This window comes from Chiloscyllium plagiosum, chromosome 13, assembly GCF_004010195.1.
Source record: "Chiloscyllium plagiosum isolate BGI_BamShark_2017 chromosome 13, ASM401019v2, whole genome shotgun sequence".
Lineage (NCBI taxonomy): Eukaryota > Metazoa > Chordata > Chondrichthyes > Orectolobiformes > Hemiscylliidae > Chiloscyllium > Chiloscyllium plagiosum.
The window spans coordinates 33,556,047-33,568,582 of NC_057722.1; the positions used below are offsets into that span (position 1 = coordinate 33,556,047).

A 12,536-nucleotide genomic window follows, 5' to 3' on the forward strand; every position below is an offset into this window, starting at 1 on the left:
CCGGAGCACCCGAAGGAAACCCACTCCATTGCCCGAGCCTGGAATCGAACCTGGGTCCCTGGCGCTGAGAGGCAGCAGTGCTGATCTCTGAGCAATCGTACCACCCTGATCTCAGGTATACAGGGATTGTGTTGTGAGAAGAGTTTGAGTGGGTTTGATCGGTACTCTGTGGAGTTTGGAAGAAGGAATTGAGGCCTTGTGAAACCTAGAAGATTCTTAACGGGCTTTTTAGAATACATGTTTCCTCTTGTGGGAGATTCTAGGAACAGGGAACATAATCTGACTGAGGGGTCACCAGTTTAAGACTACAGCAAGGGATTTCCTGTCTCAGAGCAGTGAATTTGTCGAATTCTTTACTGCAGAGTGCTGTCAAAGCTGTGTCATTGGTACATTCATGGCTGAGAGATTTCTTTTTAACCAGTAAGGGAATCCAGGATTATGGGAGAAAGGCAGGAAAGTTAAAGTTGAGGATTATCAAAGGTGACCTGAATGGCGTACAGTCTTATGGTTCTCTTTCCTCACTTAGACTCATTCAATCTCTCTCTCTCTCTCCTCCCCTCCCCTCCCCTCCCCCACCTTAGGTTGCCAACCAGGCATCGGTGCAGCACCAGAATCAGCAGCCAGTGAAGAAATCGCGGCTGGATCTTTTGGTAAATATTGGAGGTGATCCTTTTGCTTCCCTGGTACCCCAGAACACCGCTGCACAGGCCTTTGGGGCCTTCCCTGCCTTCGGAGGTAAGTATACCAAACCAAAACCACAGGAGAATGTTCTTTCTTCTACTGCATGTCTCACCTCTGATCACCAGCCCAACACCTTGCATGAGGTGCTGCTGGCTTATAGCTACAGACCTGTGCCCACCAGCTGACTGTCTAGGCCTGAACAGTCTGATTCTGATCTATCCTGACATCGTGATTACAGCTGAACCTACTTCCTTTACAAACATATGCACCAGGAACAGACGTAGGCCATTCTGCCCATCAAATCTCCTCCACCATTCGAAGAGGTCATGCCTGATTTGTTTGCATTCTGAATTGCACGTTCCCACCTCTTCCCAATCAGCTTTAACTCCCTTGGCCCACAACAATTGTCCATCACTCTCATGCAAGAGCGTGGCCTTCAAATGTAGGTGGACTCGTGACCTTCTCCTCCCCACCCTCATCCACAAGTGTGTTTGGCACACTTGCCATCATTGGTCAGAGCATTGTATATAAGAGTTAGGACATCGTGTTATGGGTATAGACAAAAGGCAGCTTTAGCAACTCTGGTTGCCCTGCTATGGGAGGGATGTTGTTAAACTTGAAAGGATACAGAAAAAATTCACAAGGATTTTGCTGGGATTGGAGGGTTTGAGTTAATGGGCGAGGCTTGTTAGGCTTGGGCCTTTCTTCTTGAAGTGTCAGAGACTGAGAGGTGACATTGTATTGGTTTATAATATCATGAGGGGCATAGATATGGTCTTTTTCCCAGGGGGTACGGGAGTCCAAAAGTAGAGGGCATAGGTTTAAGGTGAGAGGGGAAAGATTTAAAAGGGTTCTGAGGGGCAGCTTTGTCTCACAGATGGATTGAGCTACCAGAGAAGGTAGCAGAGGCCCAAAAGAGTTGCAGCATTTGAAAGACATTTGGACAGGTACATGAATAGGAAGGGTTGAGAGAGATATGGGCCAAATACAGGCAATTGGTTCTAGTTCAGTTTGTGAAGCCTGGTTGGTATGAACAGAAGAGTCAGCCTCTATGCTGTATACTGTATAGGTCTGTAAGTGAAAGCTTGCCACCACTCACCACGTTCCACAGTTGGGATTTTGTGATGCTGGTGTGGGTGGATGGATTTATTTCTAGGCTTTGCACCTCATGGGGGAACATGTGGGCCTTGGGATTGATGTAGTCCAAATTTGCCTATTTGGCAAAGGTGCCATGGGTTGTTATCTAGACACATTGAGTAAGGTCCTATACTCTTGAGTTTAGATGGTCAAGGGGCAAACTAATAGAGTTAAACACTCCTTAAAATGCTTTTGCCTTGGATACTTTGCCTTGGACGGTGGGATTGCTATAGAAAAACTATTTTCCTTGTGAGGTGTGATTTTCAATGGGGCAGTTTAAACTGACCAACCATGTAGTATATGTATATTTAGATTACTTACTTACAGTGTGGAAACAGGCCCTTCAGCCCAACAAGTCCACACCGACCCGCCGAGGCGCACCCACCCAGACCCATTCCCCTGCATTTACCCCTTAACCTAACACTACGGACAATTTGGCATGGCCAATTCACCTAACCTGCACGTTTTTTTTTGGACTGTGGGAGGAAACCCACGCAGGCATGGGGAGAATGTGCAGACTCCACGTGGTCAGTCGCCTGAGGCAGGAATTGGACCCGGGTCTCTGGCGTGCTGTGAGGCAGCAGCGCTAACCACTGTGCCACCATGCCGCCCACGGAGTATTTGTGCAAATCTTTTTTATTCATGCATGGAATGTGGATGTTACTGGCTGGGCCATCATTTATTGCCCATCTTTAATTGCCAAAGGGCAATTGAGAGTCAATATTGCTTTTGAGGGGAAACCAGGGAATTACAGACCAGTTAGCCTAACAGAAATTGTTCCAAAATCAAGGTTTGGGTACTGGTCACCTCAGGTTTCAGGGAGAGTCAGCATGGTAATCAAAGGTGACAAAGATGGTGGACAGAGATACGTTGACGGATGTCGTTTACACAGACTTCCAGAAGGTTTTTGATAAAGTGCCATGCAACAGACTGTTGGCTAAGCTGGAAGGCCATGGAATTGGGGGCAAATTACTAACCAATAAGCGGTGGTTTCCTGTCAAAGTTGGAATAATGGGCAAGTACTCAAGTTAGCAGGGATCTGTGTTGGGGCCTCAATTATTCACAAGAACTTCCACAATGGCATAAAAAGTCAACCCAAAAGTGGGCAGTGTTGTCGAGCATGTTGACAACAGCATGACTGTACAACAGGATGCTTGCTTACAGGTGAATGAGTAAAGCTGTGGCAGATGGATTTTAATTTAAGCAAGTGTGAGGTGCTCTATTTCAGACTGAGAAAGGATAGATCGAGTTTTTTTTTTAAAGAATACACAAAGTGTCCAATGAGATTTGAGGGTTCTGGTGCTTTGCTCTTTAAAATGCGATGAGCAGGTTCAGAAATAGTGAAGAAGGTGAGTGGACTGCTGGCCTTCGTATGCAGGTGTTATGCTGCAGTCACACTAAACCCTACTTAGACCCCACTTATAGTGCTGAGAGCAGATCTGGGCACCATACCTTTGGAAGGATGTTTTGCCTTGGACGGAATTCAGTGCAGGTTTGCAAGGACTTTGGGGTTAAGTTGACTTAACCTGGACTTTAGGGGTTAAGTTATGAGGAGAAATTAGGCTTGAATTTATAAGTTTAAGGAGTGATCTGATTAAAGTCTTTCAGATAGTAACAGGGGAAAACAGGGTAGGTGGACTCTTTGCACTGATTGAAGATTCCAGAATCAAAGTCTAAGAATTAAGGATGGACCATTCAGAAGAGATGTTAGAAAGCATTTGTACACGCATAGAGTAGTGGAAATTTGGAAATTTCTTCCTAAAGCAACAGTTTACTTTTAGATGAGATTCCCAACAGTATGGAAACAGGCCCTTCGGCCCACACTGACCTTCCGAAGAGTAACCCACTCAGACCCATTTCCCCTCTAATGCACCTAACACTACAGGCAATTTAGCATGGCCAATTTACCAAACCTGCACATCTTTGGACTGTGGGAGGAAACAGGAGCACCCGGAGGAAATCCACACATGTGGACAGGGGGAGAATGTGCAAACTCCACACAGACAGTCGCCTGAGGCTGGAATTGAACCTGGGACCCTGGTGCTGTGAGACAGCAGTGCTAACCACTGAGCCACCATGCTTATTAAATGTAAATCTGAGAATTTTTTTATTAAACAAAGCAGGCATATGGAGTTAGGCCACAGATCAACTTTGATCTTATTGAATGACAGAGCAGGCTGGAGGGGCTGAATGGCCTATCCTGTTCTTGCTTTCCTACATTGCTGTGACGTGGGTCTGGAGTCATCAGCAGGAGGTAGAGTAGTAGAGAGTATTTCCTTCCCTAAAGGATGTCACCGAACCCGAATGAGTTTTTACAGCAATCGACATCAGACTGAATTTTTTATTCCAAACTTTTATTGAACTCAGACCTCACCATCTGCCATCAAAACCATTTCCCCAGAATGTTAGCCTAGGGTTTTTGGATGACTAGTCAAATGACTGTAAACAGTACACTGCGACCTGTCCTCCATTATAATGATGTGATTTCAGCCTCTATTACTGAACTAAACACAGTGGTTCAAAGTTAGCAACCACTCGAGAAATGATACCAACCAGTCCTGTGTGACGATGCTCTGCAGGCACAGCAGTAGACAGTTTGATTTCTCTTCCAGCTCAGCAGACCGCACATCCGGGCTTCCCAGGCTTCAGTCCATTTAGCAGTGGAGGCTCAGCTAATGTTGGAAATTTCCCACCGGCCAACCAAGCCCCTTTCCAGGTCCAGTCCGCAACCTCAGGTATGGCACCTTACTCAGCTCCCAGTATATCAAAATCTTTGAAAGTGATCAAGGGATAGGCGTCGTGAAGGTGCACCAGCTTTTATAGGAGGCCAGAACTCAGGGCCATTGGTATGAGATAGTCCTATCAGAAATTCGGAAGCAGCTTCTTCACCCAGACAGGGGGGGAATTTAGAACTTGCTGTCACAGGGAGTGGTTGAGGTGAAGAGAATTGATAACACTGAATGTGGAAAAACACAAGGGAGAAAGGAATGGAAATATTTCCTGAAATGAATATAAAAGGGGCAACTCTTTCACACAGAGGGTGGTGCGTGTATGGAATGAGCTGCCAGAGGAAGTGGTGGAGGCTGGTACAATTGCAACATTTAAAAGGCATCTGGATGGGTATGTGAATAGGAAAGGTTTGGAGGGATTTGGGCTGGGTGCTGGCAGGTGGGACTAGATTGGGTTGGGATATCTGGTCGGCATGGATGGGTTGGACCGAAAGGTCTGTTTCTGTGCTGTACAACTCTATGACTCTATGACATAAAGGATTCAGAGTTTTATAAATAGAGATCAGAGTACAAAAGCAGGCAAGTTGTGATGAACCTTTAGGAAACATTGGTGTATGTTTAATCAACAGGTTGTGCCAAAAGATAGAAGCCACATTTTAAGAAGAATATTGATAGGATTGGAGAACATGTGAAAAAGATTCACCAGTGAGGACCACCTTCACTCATGCAGATACAGTGGAGATGTTGGGCTCCTCTCCTAAGAGATGAGCAGGCCACAAAGAGAGATGACAGATGGTTCAAAGACATGTTAGGTCTGCACTGAGTAGAAATATATTGTTCCTTATGGTGGAAGGGTTGAGAATCTGTGAACTCCGATTTCAGATGAATGCAAAAGGAACAAAAAGGAGACATGAAGCAAAACATTATTTTACAGGTTTGTATAGGTTCTTAAGTACACTACATATACTTGTGACAAAAGCAGATTCGGTTTTTGCTTTCAAAACAAACTATTGAGCAACTATTGTGAGAGAAAAACGTGAAGAGCTAAGGGAAAGATTGGGGAAGTAAGAACCAGCTGCTCTTAATGAGAGTGAAAATGATAGGCCAAATGATCCCCTTCTGTAACATAACCATTCTAGGATTCTAAATAAATTAGAGCATCTTCAGCATCGTTTACACAGCAAATTATGGCCCATATCATGTTGTTCTTTTTCATTGAGGAGATAGGAGTGTACTTACATGTTGTATTTCCCTTTAGTTTCCCCAGTAGATCAATAGGTAATGTATTACTTGCTACTGAATTACACACGTCAGAAGATTCCTGCTTTAATTCCTTGTCAACACTTAGTCACAAAAATGCCTGTTCATGTTTGTCTGTATGCAGTCATAAAATGTAGGAATAACTTGGGCAGCTGCATCATTTTATTGAAACTATTAAGAACACCTTTGTTGTCAGGTTTGTTATCATTAATAGAACTTTAAGAAAAGCGCTGTAAAACAATAAAGTGAGGCCGTGTAAGGCAACTTAGCAGCTGTGTAAAATCTTCTGCAACCCATTCTTTATCTTCCATTAACAGGAGAAAATTGATAAGCTTGTTTAAAGATGCCTGACTATAATTCACACTTACTTGGAATATTCTGGTGATTATATAACAACAAAGTGCTAACAATTTGTACTTATGATAACAGTCATCTAGCGGAAACATATTATGACAGGCAATTACAGTTTAAGGGAAGATCACAGCGAGAGAAGAAGATGTTGTTGTTATGACTGATTGAAACAGCACAAATTATGGAACTGTGAAACCAAATCTTTTTTTAAAAAGTCAGAATCTACAACTTTTTCATCGGAATGGCAAAAGTATAGAGTGTAATTTCTCCCTATCTGTGAGTGGTGAGTAAGACAGTAACAAAGGAAAATAAATGGGCATGTTGACTCTGACAAGATGCTTACTCATTTCTTGCTATCTGACCAATTAAGTTTTGGCCAAAAAGATCTATGGGTGACCTTCTCAACCCATCATCAATTAAGCTCGTAAGTGATAAACTAATTGCAACTTAATGGTTTCAACTGACCACTTCCCTGATTAACTGCCTTCCTGGCAGATTGTAAAGGTGATTAATTTCTCAATGGAAATCCAGGCAAACTGCCTATTAAGTTGGGGGGGCCTCTAGTTCTCCCAGTCTCGAGCAATGAAAAACATAGGTAAAGGGACGTCCTCTGAAATTCCTTCCATCCCTAACTCCCTCTTCCTGAAGCCAGCATCTCAGGAGGAAAGCACAGAAATTACTTTTTTTCTCCCAGCTGCATGTCCTAAGGAGTAGGCATGGCCTGGTATCTTTGGACTCTGATTGGCTGGCTTCAGCACTGGTAACCCAGGATACCAATATTGAAGCCAGTGATAGGCCAATATACTGGCTCACATTCACTTGATGTTTCTAGTGAGCTGATTAGCATACAATTGGTTGAGTTCTGTCATTAGTGAGGTAGTTAGTTAATGCCACCTATTATGCTTGCTCACATACTTTAAATAAATAAAAATTGAAACATCAAACCCACATTGATATTTCTGATGATACTTGTTCAAGCAAACTAATGAAACAAACTCAAACATTTTAGAAAGGATGACAAAGCAACAACTCACTTGTCAGAAACGTTTCTACACTGACAAAAACAGAAATTTCTGGAGAAGCTCAGCAGATCTTGCAGCATCTCTGGAGAGAAAGCGGAGCTAATGTTTCAAATTCAGTGATCTGAACTTTAGTTTCTCTCTACAGATGCTGCCAGACCTGCTAAATTTCTCCATCAATTTCTGGGTTTTTTTTATTTCAGATTACCAGCATCTACAATTCTTTGCTTTGTTGAAGTTTCTACACCATGTGATTTTAAAGCATACCTTTGAAGTGCATAAACACCTGGTTAATTGCTTGGCAATAGTGGAATTCCATTTTGGCTCCTTACTGAACTAAATTTTAAAATTGAACAAAAGAACTTCATATTAATTACAGTTTTCAATGCTTTGTTAAATTGGCACCCTTAGCAATGTACCATGGATCATTAAATACAAATTAGGAATCTCACTAAAAGAACTCGTAAGGGTGACTCACATGGGAAATGTTAGAAAGAAATCACCTTAGTATAGTGCAGATTATATTTAGGATATAAAGAATTGTTGGGGCACAGCAATCTCACCAAATCTAAAATGTGTCATCAAAAATACATTAGAAAGTGATGCATTGCTGATTTATTTTGTAGTCAATATTTTCTGAATAGACTTATTCCCAGCTTTAATGTACAACTAGTTGCAGTTAGATCCAGTTTAAATCCACAACTACTGTAAAATTACAGTGTTCAACAGAAATCCGAAAAATATACTTTGTAAGCTCTTAGAAGTGTTAACCATTTTGCAAAGCAGAAAGGTTGAACTATATCTAGAATTAATCACTTCCTAATGGGTTGAGTCTGAAGTCTCAACTAAAGAGGATGAACATTGATCATTAAATGGAAGTGAGATGTCACCAATTTCCCAATTAATGAATGTATCTGAAGTCTCGCTCTCCCAAAAGAGCTCATTACAAAAAAATTGAAATGAACAACAGTGCATCTGTTCCTTTATAATTTAGCCAGATATATTTAATAGCCACGTATTCTTTAAATGAAGAACCTTGGCTTTATTAGTGAAAGATAATTACATTTTTGTACCAATGTTCATTTGTTTTGGAAGCTGCAAACACCAACAGCTGCAGATGATGCCCCTTACACGATTCAGTTTAACACCCATTAGTGTTCTTAGATAATTCTTTTGTGGGCTTCTGCAATTAGTATTCTTTCCTTTCTGTATCTCAAGGCAGGAATATAACTAACTAAAAGAGAGTCTACAGCCTCACCCACTTATCCACCCCACTGACCTGACTACTTAACTACCCCATCCATCCTACCATTTCAGCCACTTATGTATGGATCATGTCACAAACTTACCCACTTGCCAAGCTCACCCACTTACTCACATATCTACCTACCTCCCAGCAAGTCAAAAAAAACTCTATCCATATCAACTCCCAAGTTCACTTACTAATCTCACCCAGTTATCCGTTTTACTCATCTATCCACCATATCCCATTATTCTCCTCATCAACTTCCCTATCTACTTACTTAACCACTTTATTCACCTCACCTACTTACTTTATTGGTGCATTTATCTACTCACCCACTCATTCATTCAGGGGCTGTGTATTCTGCGCTGATACTCTTTGTGGATCTCTGCCTGTATTTGTGCAAAAAGAAGTTTTCAGGACGTTGCATTGGATGTCACATTTTTTAAAACATAACCAAATCTCCTCGATGCAATTATATTCAGTTGCTTCATCAACGGTTATCCTTCCATCATTAATGAGGTGCTGCATTTTGGAAAAGCAAATCTTAGCAGAACTGATACACTTAATGGTAAGGACCAAAGGAGTGTTGCTGAACAAAGAGACCTTGGAGTACAGGTTCATAGTTCCTTGGAAGTGAAGACACAGGTGGATAGGATAGTAATGAAGGCATTTGGTATGCTTTCTTTTATTGGTCAGAGCATTGAGTAATAGAGTTGGGAGGTCATCTTGTGGCTGTACGGGACATTGGTTTGGCCACTTATGGAATATTGACTGAAATTATGGTCTCCCTACAATCAGAAGGATGTTGTGAAACTTGAAAAGGTTCAAAAAAGATTTACAAGGATGTTTCCAGGGTTGGAGGATTTGAGCTTTAGGGAGGGGCTGAATAGGCTGGCGCTGTTTTTTGGAGTGTCAAAGGCTGAGGGGTGACCTCATGGTGATTTATAAAATCATGAGGGCATGATGTGGTTCTGTTCGCCGAGCTGGAAGTTTTTGTTGCAAGCGTTTCGTCCCCTGTCTAGGTGACATCCTCAGTGCTTGGAAGCCTCCTGTGAAGCGCTTCTGTGGTGTTTCCTCCGGCATTTATAGTGGTCTGTCCCTGCCGCTTCCGGTTGTCAGTTTCAGCTGTCCACTGTAGTGGCCGGTATATTGGGTCCAGGTCGATGTGTTTGTTGATGGAGTTCTATGTAGTGTTTTGTGCAGTCCTTGCATGGGATTTTGTACACTACATTAGTTTTGCAGCAATCTCACCAAATGTAAAATGTGTCATCAAAAATACATTCATGAGGGCATGGATAGGATAAATAGGCAAGGTCTTTTCCCTGGGATGGGGAAGTCCAGAACTAGAGGCATAGGTTTAGGGTGAGGGGGGAAAGGTTTAAAAGGGCCGTAAGGGGCAACATTTTCACACAGAGGGTGGGTGCACGCATAGAATGAGCTGCCAGAGGAGTTGATGGAGGCTGGTACAATTGCAACATTTAAAAGGCAAAAGGATATGGGCCAAATGCTGGCAAATGGGACTAGACTAATTTAGATATCTGGTTGGCATGGAAGAGTCAGACCGTGCTATACATCTCTATGACTCTATAACTCTAAGTTCAGAAGTGGGAATGTAGATGGGAAAACAACCACTTGCAAGTTCCCCTCAAGCCACTTTTTATTCTGACTTGGAAATAAGTCATCACTCCTTCAGTATCAATGAGCCAAAATCCCTCAATCCCTCCCTTAACAGCAGTGTCAGTCTCCCTGTTAGAAATGTATAGCTATAATTCAAGATGGCACCTCACCACCAATTACTCAAGTGCAACAAGTGAGGGCAATAATTACTGGCCTAATTAGTGAAGCCCACATACCATGAATGAATTAAAAAGTGAAAGAATGCAGTTTTCTGACTGAATGCTGTTGGACAGAGTATTTCCAACACTAATTGGAAGATTAGGGGCTGATATGTTAGAAACACTGCAGAACTTTATAAATGGTGATGCTTCATCACACCAATCCGAAAGATACGAAATACCCCATATGTGAAAATGTTGCCACTCAGGTACTTTTAAAATCTTTCACCTTATACCTTAAAAATATGCTCCCTAGTTTTGAACACCACCAACCTCAGGAAAAGACCTTTGCTATATACTTCATCAACATATCTCATGATTTTATACACCTCTATAAGATCATCCCTCAACCTTCTATGCTCCAGTGAAAAAAATCCCAGCCTATCCTTATAACTCAAACCTAAGACTCTGGTAAATCTTTTCTGAACCCTTTCCTGTAGCAGGGCGACTAAAACTGTACACAGCACACCTGAAGAGGCCTTACCAATGTCCTGTACAACCTCAACATAACATCCCATTGGTCTGAGCAGTGAAGGCAAGCATGCTAAATGCCTTCTTAACCACCTGTCTAGCTGTGATGCAATTTCAAAAAATTATGTACCTGAACCCCTAGGTCTCCCTGTTCTACAACATTTCCCAGGACCCTAGCTTTAACTATATAACTGCTGTGCCTGTTTGTTTTTACCAAAATGCAATACATTGCATTTATCAAAATTAACTCCATCTGCCTCTCCTCAATCCATTGGTTCCATTGAGCAAGATCCCTTTGTAATCTTAGATCATCTTCTTCACACTTGACTATACCATCAATTTTGGCATCATCTGCAAATTTACTAACCATGCCTCCTACATTCTTATCAAGTCATTTATATTAATAATAAACAAAAATAGAACCAGCACCAATCCCTACAGAACACTATTGTTACAGGTGTCCTGTATCACCCACTGTCTCCTACTGTTAAGTCAATTTTGTATCCAATTGGCAAGCTCTCCCTGAAACCCAGACCTGCTGAGCTTCTCCAATAATTGTTTTTTTTTGTTTGCTTCAGATTTCCAGCATCCATAGCTGTATACGTTTTATTTTTCTTTATTTGACATCACATCTGCCAGCAGACATTTGAAGTTATAATTACTTCTGTAGTGTATTTTCATTTTTGAGACATTAGAAACCAAAATCTGAAATTAAAGCTATAATCTTGATTTTTTTATATTCTGCATATTGATAATGAAGTTTTAAACTTAAATGTTTTGAAATGCATGTTTTCGTGGTATGAACATTTTGTTATATCACAAAAATCTATTGTGTTCTCTTTCAACTTGCAAATCCAATAGATCATTACTATGCTGCCCTCTGCTTGGAGAAATAATCAGGAGGACTGTGGACACGGGGATTGGGATCTTTGGGCCAAGAACACCAGGAAGAAACAAAAAACAGCCTTGGTCACCTATCAGAAGTCTCCAGTCAAAGTACAAACAAGTCAAATGATTGCAGGATCAGGATGATGGCTTTTGCAGTTCAGTTTTGTATGGGAGTTATCAGATCTCTGGTTTGTTTCAGACTAAATACCCTGATGGAGATTGTGATAAAACTCTGCACTTAACAGGCTTCAAAAATCCGAAGGAGCAAGCTAGAACGTACATAAGAGTCTACAGTTACAGAAAAATATTTTAGACACAATGCAAATAATGCTTCCTTTCATACTAAAAAATACTTCACAAAATTGTAAAAACCAACCTATTTAAAAGCTAGTTAACTGTAATTATATGCAATCCATTCCCACAAAATACAAATAACAAGTTTACCCTGCAATATTTACCTTTTGCAGCAAAACTTGAAATCGACATGTTAATATCAGAAAGTTCCACATTAACTTTGATCAATGAAATTCTCATCAATAGAAAATCATAAGAAGTCATCTTAAAAATACAAATAGAAACATAAAACATGAACATTGGTGTAATCGTCCCCAACTATCCTTTAGGCGAAGGTTCATGAAATCTCTACAGAAGTGGTATAAACCTTTAGGGTGTGAAATTTGATTCCATGACACCCTTTGTCCTGGTATAAAATAGGTACAATTCAGGATAATAGCCTCTAATACCTGATTAAGGTCACAAACCAGTTCTCGATGCTCCCTGGTATTTTACTAATAAGGATAATAACTTACTTACTAATAAGTTTCTACGGTCTTGCTGCTGGCTTCATTGGTGCATGTAACTGTGTAACACATCAATTGCACTCAATTCAAGTGTAATCTAATTCTAGACCATAAGCTTT

General features: G+C 41.2%; 1 long non-coding RNA gene across 1 annotated transcript; it reads left to right on the forward strand.

The window, feature by feature from the left end:
- Positions 1-596: 596 nt before the first annotated feature.
- Positions 597-12,223, forward strand: LOC122556300. Its single transcript, XR_006313493.1, has 3 exons — positions 597-735; positions 4,431-4,553; positions 11,591-12,223. It is a non-coding gene; the product is annotated as an uncharacterized LOC122556300 (long non-coding RNA).
- The last annotated feature ends 313 nt before the right edge of the window (positions 12,224-12,536 follow it).